Raw genomic sequence first — 20,965 nt, forward strand, 5'->3', positions numbered from 1 at the left:
GTTACCCCAACACACCCTCCCCTTCCACAGCAACATAATCTTGTGTTAGTTGTTGTCAGATCTAACAACAGAATGGGAGGATACACACACAAACACACACACATTCCTCAACGAAGCAGCAAAGCAGCAGGTACATCACATCTATGGTAACAGAGCAACAGATGCTCCTGGCAGGCACACACTCTCTCTCTTCTGTCAAGTGCACATAGTAGCTCATATGTTATAAAAACACACTGACACAGACACGCTAAAAACAAGCTGCTTTTAGCTTATGGTGATAAAATCTCACATCTGTAAATAGGACTTAATCCACAAGTGTCTCGCAAAATTTCAGCAATTTTGGAGAGCTTTGCTCATTCCTACTGAACTTTTGCCCATTTTGTCAAGTTACATGCAACAGTGCTTATGTATGTTATTAGAATTTTATGTCCTTTTTTTAGTGCATAGATGTTAGGTAGATGACAAATACCTAGAGTTATGTAGAGATGGATTTTCCCCTAACAGATTTGTCACTCTGCATGTGAAGCCCACATTTTTTAGTAATGGACACAGACAGCAACCGGTCTAAGCTTTAAAAACGGTTTTTAAATTAAGATTTCAGCTATGTGGTATGGAAAAGTAATGGTGGGAGTTAATTGCAGGGTCTGTAAATAAATAAAACAGAAATTAATCACGTATTCGAAAACCGCATTTCAGCAAAGTAAGCAACCTTTTCAATTCAAAACCACTTTTTTCCCCCTTTTTTGCAATGAGACTGTATTTTAGGTCTGAAAAGCTTCAGCGGTTGGCCTACTCCATTTTGCACAACTTGAACACAACAATAGTCTTTTCCAGCGTAATATCAAACCATTTTTTTAAGCAAATATTATCCCCCCAAGACAAGTCATCCATGGTTGTTTTTGGATGTTGCTTGCACGTCAGATTTTAGGGTGTACCAGGAACAGAACAGAAATGTTCCATCTCAGGACTTTTGTATGTAACGCATTAAAATCTAAACAAAGAATTAATCAAAATTTACTCGCAAAAGACCCGGCTGTAGAAAGAAGCTACCCAACTGTTTAAGGTCATTCCACAACAACTTATTTAAAGACAGACTTCGAGTAATCCTCTCCAAATCCTGAACTTGGACCACTGTCCTGTTGAAAAACCAGAGCACACTTTGGCCTAATGGGCAGACGAATACAAAGTTCACGGCTCCATCATCAACTTCCTGAAACAGTAATGCTGGACCAGAACATCCCACTGCCACCAACATGTCTGTCTTTGAGCATGTTTTTCTTTTTTAAGAGCAAATACTTATTAGTTTAGTGAAATATTAGGATTGTAAAACAAAATGTGACATTTCTAGCCTGATCATCACATACAGGGGAGCTAAAACTATCTTTCTAAACTGTCATCAGTAACTTTATCTATTTTATCAAAAGCAGCCACCGATAAAGACCCACCTGTGGTTCTAGAGCAACAGGTCGTAATTGAAAACACATTCAAGTTTTCAGATGTAACTTAACAAAATGCAAAGAAAGTGTAAAGGACTCCTGTTGCTAGGTGCCGCATCAAAACGAGGTGACTACAGATGACTCCACGCCCTCCAACAACGAGAAGGCGTTTGAACGCTGGTCCCAGAAAGTGGCACCTGTGTCTGACCTGTCCCTCCAAGGCATCACATGAGCGATGACACACTGGCCTCCGTAATCTCCCAGATAAATCATCTTTAGCTGCTCTCTAACAGCCTGACAGACAGACAGGCCTAAGTACCTGGGAGGGTTGCAAAGGGACACTTTAAAATCTCCAGTGATGAGAAGCATTGCCATTAAGAGAACAGTTAGCCGCCGCCCCCCGCCGCCACCCAACACCCGCCGGCTCCCTCCCTTATCAGCCCGAGTTTCTGGCTGCCATTTTGGCTCCGTCTCAAGGTGCTATTCCGGCTCTATCTCATGTCACCGTCCTGGCTGCCGTTCAGCTCTCGCGTTGGCTCCCGTTCAGTCTCCATTCTGGCTCCGCTTCAAGCTCCGCTGTGGCTGTTTTTTTTGTTGTTGTTTCTTTTTTGTTGTTTTTACAGGATGGGGGCTTCATTGTGGCTCTGTTTTAGCAGATCCCTCCACCGCCCCTCCTTTTCTGTTTCAGCACCCCAGGTAGCTGGCCTCCTGCCCGGCTCGCAGATCAGTGGGAGATCCAGGCTCGGGCCTTTTGTTTGGGGTGGCATTTTGCCTTTTGTTTTCCCAACTCGCCTGTAATCTAAACACCCAAAACATCTCATGCTTGACAAATCGGCTCCCGAGATGAGGGAGCAGCGGAAGACAAACGGCTGGAAGCGGTTCAACCCCGGGCAGGACTGATGGTGTCCGACTGGGCCTGACCTCCCAAAGGTTAAAGACACGTTCGCTTACAAAGCAATCAATTACTCAGGCTGTGTGGGCGCTTTTAAGCAACCTCCACTCCTGCCTTCCACACAGCCGGTGTTATTGATGAGGGCTCCCAATGCATTGCATACTCCAGCCTGGATAGCGTGTTGCATTTCGCGATTGAAATAAATTGCAGATTCCTTGTAGTAGCGCCTCTGTTTCTCCCCTCCCGTCTCCGTTCCTCTCTCTCTCTCTCTTCTCGGCAGGTTGTTGAAGCAGGTTTATTCTTGTAGTTGGGCTCCGTGGGCCTCGGCAGGCCCCTCAGCTGTTCCGCTGGGTTTGTAATTACCATTTCATTAAGAATGACAGTTTCGGGGGTTGAAGCACCATTTCATCCGGGTCTCGTGGGGAAGGCGCTTGCCAAATTTCCAGCGTGAGTGGCAATTATCTCTCTTCATGTCTGCAATTCACCATTTTGTACTTAGTGGCTTGACAGTGGCGAGGAAGATATTTTTTTTGGGATGAAAACATCTTTTTGGGATGGGGGGACTAGTAATAATTGGTCTGAGATATTTACACTGCAGCCCACCCAAGCATCATGAAGGACATGAAGCAAACAGGAGACAATACAGCAGAGATGAGCAGTACTAGCGATTATCTTGATAGACTTCCTGAAGGAATTTATAAAGCAGTGCAAACTGTTTCTGTTTAAGTTAAGGCTAACGCTCTTGTAAAATCAGTTATAAACCTATAAAGTTAAGCAAATTAAAGAGTTTTTTTTTTTTACTTAGGCATTTTTGGACTGAAACAGATGCACCACTAAGTTAAGCGACACAGTTTAGGAATTAGAAAGTGACTTAAAAGAATTCAAGCCAAGTCTTCTTAGGGTGTTTTCACATCCAATAATCCGGTAGACTTGTTGTTCCATCTCCAGTTGCTGTGGTTCTCTTTCACACTGCACTGAGTCAAGCAGACCAAACCTTTTGAAAAACCTGTTCACTTGAAAACAAAAGGTTGGGACGATATTATGAACACCGAGAAATCAGCATGGTTACCAGAACTGGTTCATTTTCAACACTTTCTATTTTATCAAGGCTCTTTACCCCTAACCATGTAAGCACAAACATAAATGTGAACTTTTTATAACATGGTACAAATTACTGTTTGGGCTTTCCAGAATTATTATTTGAATGAATTCCTCTAAAAATGACACACAAAAAAACCAAACTACTACTACTACTTTTCAAGTTATGGGTTTGAGAATTCACACAGTGTCCAGTGCTTGTAAAAGCTGCAGATCTTTTAATTGTGTGTCTGCTCTGAATGATGTCTAATTCCCATCCATTCCACACAACTGGGTTTCACAGCGGCAGAGACCTGAAGAGGCAGACAGAGCTTTTTGTGACCATATGGAGAGGGAGGCAGAGCTGAGCCTCAGTGATCAGCGACTTCCTGCCTGTTACACTGGAGTCTCATTCACTAATGAAAACCTATTTCATACACACCACCACACACACCTGAAACCAGACACATCCACCAGTGTCATCAGCAATCTTTAACAAACTCTACACTTAATGGGTATTTTTTACATTCTAACAAACTGTAATCAAAATGTAAAACACATTGATTATGTTTCTTCATAGGTACAGGACACATCCTCACAAGTTTGTATTTCTACCCATATTAGGACTTTGTATTGGTTTTCATTCATTTTAGTTGCTGTATTTCAGCGTAACCCAAATGTTTTCCCTAACCCTTACAAGTCTATTCCTAACCCTGACCAAATCCTAATTCACATCATACATCTAAACCCTTAATTCTGAACAAGGGGGTCCTCTGTGTTAAGGCCAGGTTCTGGTATTCATAAGACCCATCAGTCTTCAGAAGGATAGGTAATACACCAAGAAATGGCCCTATATAAGATAGTCAGACAAGTACACACACACACGCACACCCCCACACACATACACGCACACTGTCATCTGAAAGAAGTGTGCCGACTGTCCTATCAGCTCATGGTAGCACCATCAGGCTTCCTGCTGTCTTGTGAATGGGTCAATTCTCCTTCTTCATCTCTCTTATCACGCTGTCATATCACTTTCTGTTGAGTTTGAACCAGGAATGGTGTTACATTCGTTTGATAGTGCAGTAACACTCCAGCCTCGGCTGTGGTGATACAAGAAGTCTGAAGGCAGTGGATAAGGATCGCACAATCAAACCTACTCTACAGATATTTATATATGTATAAAATGTTGTCAAGTCAGTTGGATGTCATCGAAGGATTCATATTTTGTCATGTTAAACCCATAAACGTATTTCATCTGTGTTTTACATAATAAACCATCACAAAGTACTGCATACAATTAAACACCGTTCTAAAAGCAATTGGTTGAGATGGATTTTGTTTATTCCTGCCGTGCAAGGTTTTGGATGTCACGGCTGGACAGTGGAAGCAGTGGGGGTTGTCTCGTCAGACCTTCAGTTCCTGAAAGAACAAGATTGCGGATACAAGCAGTCGAAATGAGCTTCGTCCACAGGTTCTCTGGGCTCAACCTTAGAGACAGGGTCATCCAGGAAGGATCCTTCTCCATGCTGAAGTGACTCAGTCATCTGGTTAGGATGCCTCTTTGATGAGGACTCTGGCGAGGTATTCTGAGCATGTCCCACTGGAAGGAGACCCAGAGGAAAATCCAGGAAACGATGGAGATACTGTGCATCTCAGCTGGTCTGGGAACAGCTTGGGATTCCCCCGGAGGAGCCCAAGTGAAAAGGGAGAGGGAAGTCTGCATCTCCCTTAAACCCAGCCCTACATATGCATAAGACAATTATGGATGACATTAGAGAAAGGTGGCAACATACAAATGGTTTTACCACTTTACAGAATTTATTTGTGAAAGGAAATTGAAAATCACACAGCTTCCTTCCTTCCTTTTGGCAAGTACTGAAGCAACAGTCGACACTGTTGTTAAGGTCATTTTTTGTGGAACAAATTTAGCCAAAAATCATAAGCACATGGAGAAAATTCCTCACCTTCTGGGAGTCGAGAAGAATCTTTAATAAAAGAAAAAAAAAACAGAATCCTCTCTATCTCTGACAATGATTTGAATCATTAGGAATATCAGTCTGAGTGTAACTTACAAGGGAAAATATATGCAAATGAATCAGTACTGGCCTCAGACCATGTGATTAAATGTCAGCCAGAGGAACTGTTCATTGATGTGACCCTGGAAATGCCTCGGCCCCTACACCCAACAGGCTCCCCACCCCCTGCTGTGCATGCACAGTGAGGCAGGAGAGAGACATGTGGTATAAACTGAGAAAGACAGAGAGCCTGGTAATGCATTTAGTGAGCAGGGTTTGTAATGGCTTTGATTGATTCTTATTAGCTCCGGTTAGAGACGGACACGGGGGAGGAAACAAGGTTCTAATTCTGGCAGAAAGTTCAGAGGAAGTGAGAAAGACCGCTGAAAAGACGGAGACCGTTTTATTGAATAGAGGAGAAAAGCTGAAGCAGGCAAACACAAATCTTTAGCCAAATTAAAGGAATATAAGATTAAGCTGGAGTTTTGTGCAGATGTGACGCATCAGCATTGAACATGTCCTCTTATACAGTACATTAGTTAGAGGTGGCGGGACCTTTCCTCAGAATCAGTCACAGAAACTATAATAATTAGTCGACATTGAAATTTATTGTCGAGTTTTAAACAGAAATCATATTTGTTTTCCTCACACACACACACACAGCACACACACGCGTGCGCGCACACACACATACACAGAGGAAAACCTCTGTTCTGTATGGGTCAGTGGAGTTCAGCTCCAGCTTCATCCAAGCTACTGAATATTAGAGTATCCACTTCAGTAATATAATTAGTTAGGTTCTAAAAGTTTTTGAAGGCCAAATAGATGAAAGTATCAAGTGAAGTGGTAACAGGTGGAGCTTGGATCCTTTGTCCAGTAGGAGTGACTCATAAACCTACTAAAGTAATTTTAAAGCTGTTAATTGTTCTTCATGAAGTTTCTGTAGAATTGTGTAACTCATGGTAGCAACATGTTGGAGCAGCTCTGATTTGTTCTTTTTGTTCATAATTTCTTTGGCTGTGACATTGTTTGAACAATTATTCACTCCAGTTTGGATGCTGGATTTTGGATTTTTGCTCTCACTTTTTGAGTTTCAGACAGTTGCTATGATATGTAGCCACGGCAAAAATGGCAAAAAGGTTTTTGTTTTGTTTTGACATTTACAACTGAGCAAATTTGCTGCAAGACTGACTGCTAGGCTAGATCCTTCCTGCACACAGCATCACTGTCCACAATGACTCTTTGACATGCGTCATGATAACATTTCATTTACCTCTAATACTGTATATGTATTATGAAGAGTTTTTGAATTGAATTAAACTGGATTTGAAGCATGTTTTCTGTTTGCGGCATCTTTCTTCAAATAAATGTTTATGGACATTTTTAGACAAAAAATCTGAGTCTGCATCTGTTGTATTATTTTACAGATTTCATATGGTCTAAAGTCCCAAATCCAAAGGGTTTAATAAATTCCACTTTAAATCATCCCTATATTTGTTTATTTCAAACTTAGTCATCATACCTGACATTAATCACAAGCTCAATGCGTAAATATAAAAGGCTTTATTTTATTTAGAACTGGCATGACAACATAAAATTCATTGACATCTATCAGTCTGAAAAAAGCAAAGCCATTATTAAGGCTTCAGGACTCCAAGGAACCACAGCAGAGAAAATATGAACCTTTCAAGGAAGTGACGGCCCATTTAAAATGATTCCAAGAGCACACTGATGAATCATCCAGGAAGGCTCAACAACAACCAACGCACTGCAGGTCACGCCTCAGTTAAGGTCAGTGTTAAAAACAAAAAGTGTAGGCAGGTGGACAGTGTGTATCTTGCTACATCTGATGCAAAAGTAATAGCATTAAAGAAAAAACAAAAGCATCATGGTGGCAGTCAAACATGGTGGTGGTAATGTAATGGTCTGGGCTCCATATTCCAGTATGTCCGAGTTAAAAACTATTTTGCAAAGAAGAAAAGGCTAAAATAATGTCACAGTGCCTCTTATTTTGTGGTGTTTACAGAATGGCAGTGTTCCTTCATCAGAATGTATAAGCAGTGCCTTCAATTGGAGATCATGTGCTCAAGAGAAGATGAGCTGGAAATAATTCATCCTATAATATACTTTGCATTAATTTTAGCTGAGCCACTCCAATAATACAGCGTAATGAAAATCTTGCAAACTAAAGCAAGTTGTCATGCAGATGAACACACAGATATTTAATTGTCTGTTGCCTTGGTGACAAAATGTCAGATTTCAGTATGGAAATTATGAGTTGCGTTGGCAGCTCCCAGACTGATTGATAAACTGCTCACAATCACAAAGGAATCCTGTAATTACCACTCACGACCACAGAGGCCACTGTTGCTAAGTAAATGGAAACATGCTCTTACTGAAGCCACCTCCATTTCTCTGTAATGGTAGCAATTCCCAACGTCTTAAAAAGGGTCTGTGAAATTATTTGCAAAAAAAAATTATAACCCAATCTTAAAGCTCTGTTATTGTAGCATATTTTTAAAGGAATCCGTTTGATTTCAGAAACAGGGTTGAGTTGTTGCAAGGCCTTTAGAATGGTGGCTTTTGTGCACTTGCTTCAGTAAAACTTTGTGTTAATTTTCATTATTGCTAAATGCATCTATAATGGTACATTTAATGGGAAAGACACAATTTTATTCTCCTCTCTGGGGAATTTTAGGGAATTCCAATAATTATTGGGTTCAGTAGTTGTCTTGTACCATGAGTCTGTAGTTCTCACTGAATGAGATGATTTAAAACCAAGGTGCACACAACAAACTGATTAGATTCAGTATCCTAGTTCCTGTTGACTTCAGACATCCAAACATTTGAAGCCACACAGTGCTGGGCATCTACTTTTATGTGACCTATAAAGAGAGAGGAATTATTGAGCAAACATGGCACAAAGCTCTTCTGAATCATAGAGCGTACTGGGTCCTCTCTCCTCTTCAGCTCACCTCATGTGTTCTGGAGTATTTAGGTCTTGAGAATAAAGATGGCCACAGAATAAGGCTGATTCTGTCAGGTGAGTCATTTCTGTGTTGATTATGCCATTTGTTTTGAATTGATATCCTGTCGAAATCCTGTTCCATCAAGTTTTAGGTGAAATGTTCAAGTACTTCAGAGATTTCCCAAAGTTCTGGACTCTAACATGGTTCCCAGCACCTTATGAAGTGAAGCACGTCTTCATCATTGCATCTTCCCCAACAGTAGACATGAGGTGCTTATTCACACATTCATTTGATCAAATTAGTTTCCCGAAAGCATCTGAAGTGCTTCTTGCTGACAAACTCAACCAGTAATTATTAAAAAAAAACAAAAAAAAACAGTCAGATATGTACGACGTTTGAACAAACTGCATGTAACATTAAATTGACACTGTGAAAATACAAAATCTTACCAAGCATCTTTCGGTCCAGTTTCTAGTACAAACATCTTAATTTTAATAAAATATCTTAACATTAATAAAATATGCTGACAGCAAATTACCAGTACCAGTGTGTTGAATTACCAGTGAAACACCCAGCTTTCTTAATGACATTTAGAATCTTATACTGTCTTGAAAATATTTGTCATTAAAGGGCAGTGTTATGTGTTTTCCAGGCACCTAGTGCAACTTTAAAGCACAGTTAAGTTACCTTCAGTTGTTATAAAAATCCTATATACATATATATCAAACATAACTTAAAAGAAATTTAACTTCATAATTTAACATCTTGAAATTGGGCCTCTGTCTCTTTAAAAACTTTAATTTTTTTATGAAACTCCGCCTTCAGGAAGTCATCATGCCCATATTTTGTCTCCTTTAAACCGTTAACAAGGTTTTTTACCAGCTTTGCACTGAGAAGTAGCTCACATAATGAGTTCAGCAGAAGTTCAGTTCCACCAGGTGTTTGCTAATTGCTGCTGGCTAGTCTGAAGGACCTGAGTGGGGGATTTTTCAGGTGGAAGGGTGCTCTGTGACTCGCTTTTACCCAGGCATCTTGCACAGCTGAATGGTTGCCATGGGAGGTCAACGGATTTCTCAAACATGCATGAAATAATCAAGGCAACACTCCTGGTATGTTTTTGATGAGTGAATAATATTATAACATGATGTAAAAGCTAAAAAAAAGCCAATTTTACATAACACCGCCCCTTACAACAAACCCCCACGTAGTTTGCAATAATAAAATGTGCAGCAGCCAAATAATTCCCAGAGCTGAAATGAAAATCTCCATCACAACCCCATCGCTCCAGCCTCTCATCAAGCCCACCATCCGTGCCCTCCTCTCCCCAGCGCTGTGTTTGTCTTTCTAGAGGGAGCCGACTGACCCCTGACCCCGGGCTAATGAGAGCGATAACGAGGATTAAAAGGGGGTTACTGGAAGGTGTCTGAGAGTGGGGTTTAAACAATTACACTGGGCTGCCAACATGCTTTTCTTCATGACTCAGGAAATTACAGTCTCCCTCTCCTTTCTCCCCCACACACTCTTTCAGTCTGCACACAAAAGAAAGGGCTTATGGAAAATAATAAATTATCTCGGGGCCACGTTAACTTGGATGTAAATCGCCGGGCAATTATGTTTTAATAGCCCTTTAAGAGAATGAGTAATTGGGTTGACAGTGCTGAGGTTGATCAGGCTCACCCATCTCCCTCCCTTTGTGGCCACTGGGGAAGAGCAGTGGGTCTGCAAGTCGGTCAACCTGCATACAGGAAGTTGGGTTAGTTAACCCGTCAGACAACGTGATACTGATATCACACTGCCTGGATGTGCCTCCGCATTCATTAGCAAGGACCACACCAACAACTACGCCAGTTTTAATGAGGAGAGACGAAGATGTTGTAGGAGTAGAGGATCCAGGAACTTTGATTAGAACATCGAAGAAGACCGGCTGAAAGACGAGGGAACCCTCAGACAAAACTAATGTTTCAAATGGATGAGATGGATGAAGAGGATGAGTGATGAAGGAATCAGGGTTGAAGAATGAAGTGGATAAGGAGGAGGGAACTAAGGATGTAGTGATAAGGGGAGGTTGGTTGAGACTAAATTTATTCATTTCTCTGGTAGATTTATTAGGTTTCTTTACGTTTTACATGTTTCTTCTGATTGTCAGTAATAGTATAAATTTGCTGTCAGCAGTTATTCAGCAGAAGGAAAGGAGGCGACGTCACTGTGTGTGGTTGTAAAGTTGGACTGTGCCATTATTTAAAGCAAAGACTAAATGATGAGATGTTGCTTTAGACCAGGTTGAATTAGTGATCAGCTCAACTAGTATTACATAAATTAAGTCTTTCAGAAAAAGTTTTTATGTGTACTCACAAGAGAATGAACCCTGGCAGATGTAGAAACTTTTTCATTTTATTAACATATTCTGTATTACTGGAAGTAAAATTAGTGTTTTGAACTGGGGCAGTCAGAGTTCTGATTTAAATTTGATTGAGAAAATGTGAAGGAAGCAAAAAATGAAGGTGATGTCAAGAATGGCTTCCCCCCCCTTTGGTTGTTCATTTTGAACAAATAGAAAAAATGTTGGTCCGGTATTACAGATTGAGAAGGTTATGAATTATCTTTGACGAGCTATTTTAAATTTTAATGTTTTTAAAAGGTGTGCAAACTTCTTGGCTGAATGAAAATACATTTAAATATTATTTTCCAGTATTATAAACAATTTTGAGATGAACTATGAGTGTGAGGGCATTTGGGACGAGGGATGAAAGAGTTAAGTATGAGAGAGGAAGAGAGAGGGGATGAGATATGGAGGCAGAAACAAGGGATGAAGGATGTATGGGTAAAGAATGAGGGATGGAGGAGTAATGGATGAAGGGTGAGAGAGTTTGGGAAGAAGCAGTTAGGGAGGTAAGGACGGGCAAGTTGGGGTAAGAGACGACGGAGGTAGAGATGAAAGTTTAAGACAAAATGTAGGACTTCGGTCTGAGGGATGAAGAAATTATGGATGGGATGAAGGATGATGGTTAAAAAAGGAGGGATGAAGGATGCAGAGATGACGGGTGAGAAGAAGTTATGGATGAGGGATGACAGATTTAGAGACAAGAGTTCTTGAGGAAGGGAGGAAAGATGAAGGGTAAAAGAAGTAGAGTTGAAAGCTGAAGGAAGGAAGGATGAAGGAGTAAGGAAAGAGGGAAAAAGTAGTAAAGATGTGAGCGACAAAGGGACGGAGGGATGAAGAAGGTGCTGAACAGAGGATGAGGTGAACAGAGTAAAAACCGACTGCTGGTAACTAGAGGTCTGATTGAGGCATGACCCTGTTAAAAAACTAATTAGACAGAAGCTGCATCTCCATTGACCATATAATTGTGCAATTTGACATTTAGAACATAAATTCACTTAATGGAAACACAGCCATTTCGATTAAACTCTCATTTTTTGATGAAAAGGTTTGAATGAGGTGGTTTTTCAGCTCTACTGAAATTGATTTATTTCACATAAAAATGCAATGGAAACACTTTTATTATTATTTTATTATTTTTTTTGCATCATACGAGTCACGGGATCAACAACCGGATGTTACTACTGGAGCAAAACACGAAGAGGAAGACGACAAGAAGTAGTTGGAAGATGTTTGTCAATGACACGCTTATTCACGTGTGATTTTAATTGCGTTTCTTAACAGAATTGTGAAACAGCTTTTTTTCGACACTAGCAAATTTTGTGTACATTTGTAACGAGAAAACGCAGATATTGACCTGATATCTAGCAAGGACGATTTTCCTCAACCGCTCTAGAAAATTTTTTTGTTGCTTTTGACAGAAGGTGTTCAGTCTCCAGGAATCAACACAAAACTCCGGAGTAAAGATGCTGGCTTGATTCCATGAAGTGAAACAGAAAACTATTTCAGTCGGCGCCTCGACGGACCCATCCATCCACATTCACACGCAGGTGAAAAGAACCCCGACCTTCTCCTGACCTCTATCCCAGCCAGTGACCTATGGATGATCAGCATGTGTCCTGATTTCCACCCACTGGGGGGAAGAGAGTCAACACGATCGATGCTGGGGGACAAAAACAAAACAAACAAAAAAAAGAGATCACAAGAGGCCAAACCCGGTGAGCTTAGATCCACCAAATGAGGCTAAAACAACACAACTCAGCAGGGGGTCGGCTGGAGGAGAGAGAAGAACAAGAGAGGAGACAAAAAAAAAACCTGAGGAAATACTGATAGAGATCTGATACAAGGCCGAGTCTGGCACAGAAAGAGGAAATAATCAAAATGCTCGGCAGGACGTTGCACTTTTCAACAATCAGCAAGCAAATGGAGGGATAAACCTGTATTTATCTCTACGTTCTTTCATCCCAGGAGGAAGACCAGCACAGTAAGAAATTGATCAGATGAGCATCTGCTCGGGTTGGCAACAGTCACTAGATAGATCTGAAACCCCGTTTGTTTTTTTTTTAATCTCATCTCTATTACAGTCTGCACTGTAAAGACATTTAAAGGCACGTTACGCGGTAAAAGGAGAAAAATAGATGTTTATGCAAATGCGGGCTAATGCACCTCTGATCTTCACCCCATTAGCGTTCCATTTTAGACCCACGTCTGATCGCTCCGGCGGCGGAAAGTGTGCAGCAAAGACAATTTGTAAAATGCATCTCTACAAAACAAAACAGAAAAAAAAGTGAGCCTCTTTGAGGAGGATGACTGTTTTAAGCAACTTTATGTCACAGTGACTGCAATTTGCCGAAGTTTTGGAGGAAATAAGCTGCGCTGCCTTTCAGCGGGATGCACAGCCCTTCGACCTGTCCACGTCTCATCACAATGACACCACTGACTTCAGTGTTTCCTATTATTCCTCTCAATCTTAAGGCCATACTTTGATTAGGCCACTCCAAAACCTTAATTTTATTTAACCTAGCTACTTTCTCTATGATGTTTTTTATTTCTTCAGAACTCTTGTGTTTTTTCTAGACAAACACACCTGTGTTGTTATTGAGATCTTTTAGCCTACTTCATGTTGTCAGAAAAGTTCTCTTTAAGTGATTTCTTCATTCTTCAAGTATCTTACCAAAATATATAGTTATTTATAATCCTTTTATGATTTAGCAAGAGGGTGCGATTACTTCTTTACATGGATCCAGGTTGGTTTGGGTAGTTTGGACCCCTGAGGAAATTAACTCTTAATCTGAAAACTGGATTTTGTTATTACTTTGTCTTTGTTTGATGACGTAACATTAAAGGAGAACTGAAAAGCTTTTTTAAAGGGGTTGTACCATAGTACCATCTTTTGCACACTCAAGAAACTATGTTACCTTCAGTTGTTATAAAAGTGCTACATATGTGAAATATGACTTAAAAGAAATTTTACTTCCTAATTGAATGCTTTGAACTTGAGTTTCTGTCTATTTAAAAAAAATCATGCTTTTCTTGAAACTCCGCCTTTCAGGAAGTCATCAGAACTTCGCCCCGCAAAATTGTTTCACTCTGGCATTTATTGACAAAGATGCTAAAGTACAAGTTATTTAAGTTTTAGATCAAATAAATGGGTCTCTAACATTATATTCAGGGAACATCAGTGCTCTGAGATGTGATTTCCGTTCTCCTTAAAGAGAAAAAAAAAAAAACAGTCATAACCGAAAGAAATATGTTAGGGGCAAATTTTTCTTCACAAAACTGTAACTGTACTGTATTACTTGGTTTTAGTGCAGCTGTCTGAGTTTTTTTTTCCAAAGAGAGTCAGTATTTTGATGTCTATTTTTCTTTCTCCTGTCCTCTGCTCATGGCAGCTCTTTTATTCCCGGAGTGCTCCGTCACCCATGTCGCCGGGGGGACAAGGAGAACGCGACGTTTTTCCCTAGATCAAAAATTTACGAGCAATTAAAAGACGGCCGATGCCCAGCATCCATCAGCCCAGTGCGCAGCTACCCGGCTGCGTGAGGAGAAGGGGTGCGGTGGGGAGGGAAGCGGGGAGTCGCAGTAAACCACAGGCTATATACTTTTATATCTGTTATCCCTCCGAAGAGGGAAGGTTATGGCAAAATGATGTTTTACTGTTCCTGGTTTCCGGCCCGATGTAGATGTCATTCACGGAGCGCACTCGGCGGGGGTCGGCGGGCGCGGAGGGAGAAATACGAGCATGAAAGTGAGTGTTTTGTTAAAGTTGGAAGAGTTAATAATGCGCGCCGCGGGCCTCGCAAACAAAAAGCATAACAGTATCTGTTGATCTGGTTCATCAGTTACTGAGAGAAGAGTGACCTAATTACTGTGTTGTTTATTACGGCACAGCTCTGATTTATGTTCCTCTGTGCTGTTGACTTCAACACTGATTCGTCCTCTTCAATAATTGCAGCAAGAGGATTTTTTTTATACATATATATAAATATATATATTTGAACACACAGACAGACAAATCCAGAGCGACACACACTGAAAAAAAACAAAAAAACGCAGAAACTCTCATACATCAAGGCAGTCGCTCCTTCACTTTTCCGAGCTCCTTGCGACAGCCCCCAGACTCATTTGCATCCTTAATTGTGTTGTAATGTACTTTTAATTTGAAAATGGAGGCAATTAATTATTTTGATATGGAACAAAATGCAGCAAATGTAAACATTCTAATAGTCCTTTGTGAGCTTAGTATCATTTTTCAAAAGATGGATTGAATCTTATCTCATTTTTTAATGCCACAGCACCCCCTCGTATCCCCGCATCCCCCCCAAATAAAATACCATTTCAACATTATGCATTCTGCTTGATTTTCACTTTGTTTTCTCGCCGAGGCCAGCATCTCTTTGATCCAGTGCTCCTCCACTGTTATTTTCTATCCAAATCTCCCACAGGATAATCACTGTAGTTTCACCTATGCTATGAAAAGAGATTAAATAAAATTAAGCTTGTTTTGGATGTTCTGCTTCTTCTCCAAGCCCCCAACACCAACCAGACTCTGCTTTTTCTTTTCTTCATTTTTTTTTCTTTTTTACTCCTGGGTTAGAGGAGCTTGGAGTGTAGATATGAATCACAGATTAATTTCTTTTCCTGTGCTGAACGTGTGATCAATAGGTGTGTTCAACAAACACTGAGCGACTTTCTGCGTGGTGGGAGGCGGGGTGTGTGTGTGGGTGGGGGGATGTGTTTTGGGGGAGAGGGGCTTTAAAAAAAAAAAACGAAAAAAAAAACTAGCACTTTCACTCCTTCAAGTTGATAAACTCACAACAGAGAGGAACAGGATGAATGTGTGTGATTTTTTCCCCTTTTCTTTCACCGTGCTCTATCACCTTTCCTCTCAGTCCCGTTCTCTCTCAAACTTTTCTTGCCGCCTGTATCTCAGCCTCTCACCCGACTTCACCCCTCATCCCTCTCTCTTTCCCTCTGTCCCCGCCATCTTTTTTTTTTTGTGACTCTCCCAAGGGACTCGGGAACCGACTGACATCACAGTCGGCCCCGGCGACGGCCTATAAATTATGAGTGACAACTCTTTGGACCAATAAAGGCACCACTATATTTCATGCACAGTAAATCTGATGGCAGATTGCTGTGGCGTGTGGCGGCTGACATGTTTATTGTCGACGTGGTGACGGTAGCGTTGGATGGAAGGATTCGAGGAGCTTAAAGATCACACATCATCTTTAAGAAAGGCTGCTTTTTTTTTCCTGAAGCTTTCGCAAAGCCATGCAGCCACTGCTTCCAGTGCAACCATCTGTCCCCAATCCGTACATGCTCGCAATGAAACGTTTAAGGTTGCAGACGCTGCGGCTCCGTGACTTTCTGATCGGAAGAGGGAATTAATGACTTCCGAACGACGACGCGTCTCACACACCGGAGTTTCTGCACTTTGAATGAACCCAGTTACTGCCCTGCTCGCCTTCAGCACAAACAAATGGTCGTAAACCAAAGTGAGCTCAGAGATTACTATGTAGATGCAACAAGGAGAGTGCGGAGATCCCACGATTTTAAATTGCCCCAAAAGTTACTATCCTAAAAATATCAATAAATAGTTATCACAATAATACCGCAAAATACTGCGATAAACCTAAGTCCATACCGCCCACCCCAACTTTACTTATTTGTGAATTCCACATTTTCTATCTGTCCTACATTGCAATGGCTTCAGATCGCCAATCATGCAAACTAGATGATGACATCATTTAGCAGCCTTTGTGATTTTTAGTAGTGCTAGTAGCTACGTTGCTTGTTGAGCAGTTAGCAACAGGGGTTGAGGTATTGAGTTGTGTTAAAAGGGTTTGACAAAGTTGTCTGGGAGGATAGAATATTAAACAAACAAAAGAAACAAACAAACTAACAACATGCAAGAACTGTTAGCAGGAATGACTACTACCTTGACTAGCTAACCACTAGCCGCTAAGCCAGCCAAAGCTGGCTATTTCACAAGTCTTGAATAAGTATTTTGCTGTTTAACTCTGAAAATCTAAAATAATTAAATGGCTCACACCTGATGTGGATAACTCTACACCAAACAGAGATTATTTTAAGCACAATTTGAGATTTGTGAAGCCTTTATGCTACCTGCTTAAACACAACAGGTAGCTTTTCAGGACCACAAGAATTGGACAGGAATGAAAAACTACAGTATTTAGACTACTTCTTCATAAGACAATTGAACTACTGAAGTCCATATGGATTTGGAGCTTTTTACTTTTTAACTCAGTCTGATTAAATTGACTGCTGTACAGAAGAGTCAGATATTGGACAGAGCGCCATGTGTGCATAAATTGTGGAAAAGTTTCTATTCTGCTCAGACGTTATAATTAAATCAAACATTTTTAAAATATTGTTTCATACTTATATCTTACATCCAATAAAATCAAACCGCTTATCTATGATTTTCCTGAGCTGCAGTCCCTTCGCGTTAGACGTCTTTTCTAATGTATAGCAACAATCACACTAAGTGACCCGGCGCTGATTGCACTGCAGTCAACCCATTCTCACCCATGCAATAAACAATTCCTTATAATTATCATTTAAATGGCCGCTAAAGCATGATCAGGGCATTACAAGTCCTCTGCCATGGCCCCCTAAATGGACAGATTTCAGCAGACGCTCGCTGCTGTGATCGGCATCATTATATTTTAATTAATCCATTCTTCTCACAGCAACACAGTAATTACAATCTATTTTATGACACGGCATGCTGGGCAAGAGGAGATGGAGGGGAGGAATAAGGCATGGAGAGAACATAAGGTTTGAAAAGAGGAAGGTGGGGAAAGCAAACGAGAAGGAGAGGCGACGGCGGTCAGTTGGAGGTGAAGAAAGGGAGATGGCAGATAAAAAAAACACCCCTAACATCATGACGGATGACCGATGTATCATTGCCCCTGTGGACACTGTAAAAGCATTTATTCGGTGTCTCGCTCACTCTGCATACGGTGTGAGGGAGACGGCACGCGCTGCTTCTCTAAATCCTTACAGGTACACTGAGGCATGCTGGGAGTGTGATAACAGCATCTGAATATTACGAGATCCTCTGTCGTGTCATGAAGCAGACTGTAGGATTAGGAGGTTCAACTGCTTCTGTTCAGGTTTTTTCTTATATATTAAGCAGCTACAGAATGGAACCTATCGTGTGTTTCTGTGCACTTCAGGTTAGATTAAAATACAATCCAAGCCAGATAGAGACCAGATCATCTTCAAACCCTTTTATCATGACTGCACGCTACTCGCCTCATTCCTACAGGAAAAAATCCTACATTTTATACTGAACCAAAAACATTTTACTTTCTACAAAAATGCTATGTAAACAATATAATATGAACGGATGAGCTGATGTACGATCAAAAAGCTTAAGCGAAGCTGAAATCGTTCCAAGGATTACATATAAAAGCAAAAGTGAGTGAAAGTTTTACTCAAATCTTGGTGAAGATTAAATCTAAGCAGAACTAACAGCTACAACTGGTCTGTCAGATGTTCAAAAGCCTTTCAAATGCTTTCAAACTGAAGATGAGGTGAAGAATACACACTTAAAGTGTGAGCAGTACTTAGAAAAGCAAAACTGCTGCAGAAATCCTTCATCCACTGTTTATTTTTCAGGGTCATTGTGGGTTGCTAGCGTTAGCTCCAATTTACCTAACAAGAGTGTTTTTTTGGCGTACAAACGGTTCACATGGAAACTCCATGCAAAAAGGAAACTGAGACCTGGATTCAAACCCAGCAAAGCAACAGGGCAACCAACAACCACTGTGCAGTGCTGCCGAAATCTGTTAAATAACAAAAATTATTTTAAAAAATTAATTGGTTAAAGCAAAAATTAATACAATGGTGCACGTGGTTTTTAGAAGTTAAAGTCAGGTTTAATCTAGAGTTATAATGAATTTAAATTGATTAATTCCATGGAACAGTTCTCATTTTTCATACTTAAATCATTAAAAGTTAACAAGTATTTCTTAAAAATAGAGGAATAATTAAACAGTGTTAAAGGTTTGATATTAAAGTAGTTGAAATAACATAAGATTTGTATGTAGGTCATAAAATGTATAGAAAAGCATCTTCAGCGGGGCCCTCTTGCTAGTTTAAATGCTTTTTCTTTAATTCATGAAGTAAATTTTCTCTTATGATCAAGAAAGCATTTTCCCATTGACCACTATTATAAAATATACATTAAAGCAACCGTTAATAGGCTCACAAATTCAAAAAATTAATAAATAAATCTTCAAAATATTCTCTATGACATTTCCCTACTTTCATCTGTAAAATTGTATCAATAAAAGTAATTACTTTGTATGACTTCGTGTGTGTTTTGTCCCACTCAAAGCTAAAAAAAAAAGAAAAGAAAAAGAAAACACCAGGCGGGAACCTTTGGTTGCAGACAGAGAAACTAAAAAAAAAAAAAAAAAAAGTCTGACTCCTGTGCCAAGCCAGCAATTTTCATTTAATGACTGGGCAGCATGTTTGAGTCTGGTTTCCAGTTATCAATACGTCCAAGGGCAGAAGTTTGCTCAGGAGAAGCTTCTGGAAGCCGGCCAATCAGAGCAGCAGCACGGGCTGGATGGGAAGGGGAGCCGTAATGAGTCTCAAACAGAGGCTGCACAGTCGAGCACCGCTAACAGCTTGTAGAGCGTAGGTAGACGGTCCTTTTATGCAGAAAATACTGCAGATGTGCTGTAATTTGTGAATATTAAATAAATGCACTACTAATGAAAACCACAGATTTCACTAAATGGAAACTCCTCATCAAAAACGGTTACGCATTAAGCGAGTCTACATAAAAAAAAGCACATGTCTTTATGCTATTCTATTAAATTATGCTATTATGCTAGTCTTACGTATTATTTATATTATACATATTACATATTACATATTATATACATAATATTACATATTATATACATAGTCTTATTACAGTAGACCAGTTGAAACAGGAAGTGATGCAAAGCATTAAAGAACGGACACAGCGAAATGCTGAATGAAGAGCCGCAGGTGACAGGAAGCACACGTCCAACATCTCAGCAAGGCAACTGGCTCCGTTTGCTCTGCCCTGCTGATACACACACACGCGCACACACACACAGACACGCACACTCACCACAAATGTGTGAAGTCCAGATCAGCTCAGGGTTGCTCACAGAATAATAAGAAACGGCCTGCAGCCGACGGCTGCTTCGCAATAAGTTTGTTTCGCTACTTGAAGAATTCGGTGACCTTTGAACTGAAACGGGGTTATCTGGTTTTTATGAAACACAGCAAGCAGTGCGTAAAGCAGCGTTAAAAATGCATTTAGACATCATGTAGAGATGATGACAGTAATTTCAGACTTTATTCCCCACTACATGCAACTTCCTACATGTTCTCAGTAGATGCATTTCTATTGAACATAGACTTGTGCAAACTGAAATCAGAAATATAAATTTGCTTAATGAAAACACACAAATATTGGACATTTTTATAAGTTTTCGAGGTAAGATGAGGTAGTTTTTCAGCCATATTAAAATACATGCATTTCGTAAAACTGACGGCAAAACTTTTTCCGCATCACACGAATCACATGAGCAACAGCAGTTACTACTGCCGAAAACGATGAAGACGACGACAGGAAGAGTTTGGAGGATGACGGAGTGATGTGATTTCCAGTGACTTATCGGTTTTTAATGAGTAATCTTGTGTGATTTTAATTGCTTTTCTTTTTTAATAGAAACACCAAAATTGCTAAACTGTGTTTTTTGATATTAGCGCAATGATGCCTTTAACAATAGTCAAGAATCTGAAGATATTCCAAAGGACTTAAACATCGACAGTTCACCAAGAGCAATGCAACTAATGAGTGATCTCTGACATTACTTTTAGAGTACTCCATATATAAATTATAACTTTATTTAGTTTAACTGAATTAGGCTACTAACCTCACTGGCTAAAATGTACTTTCCTAAGTATCACAATGGATGTTTTCTAAATCACCAAACAAATAGAAAAACTGTATTATCTTAACGTTAACTGTAATTACTAACTAGAGGAATGGAAAAGGACAAACCAGGACAATTTGCGGAGAACACGTAAAAGTCATAAATGGTAAAAGAAAAGAGGCACAAGCTCTGCATTAAAATGAAATATTTTAAAACACAATAAACACGATAAACTAC

The 20,965-nt window shown here is 40.1% G+C and overlaps 1 pseudogene; it reads right to left on the reverse strand.

The window, feature by feature from the left end:
- Window positions 1-20,965, reverse strand: part of LOC103478225 (proprotein convertase subtilisin/kexin type 4-like) — a 198,200-nt pseudogene that overhangs the window by 46,044 nt on the left and 131,191 nt on the right.

The sequence above is a fragment of the Poecilia reticulata genome, linkage group LG16 (assembly GCF_000633615.1).
Source record: "Poecilia reticulata strain Guanapo linkage group LG16, Guppy_female_1.0+MT, whole genome shotgun sequence".
NCBI lineage: Eukaryota > Metazoa > Chordata > Actinopteri > Cyprinodontiformes > Poeciliidae > Poecilia > Poecilia reticulata.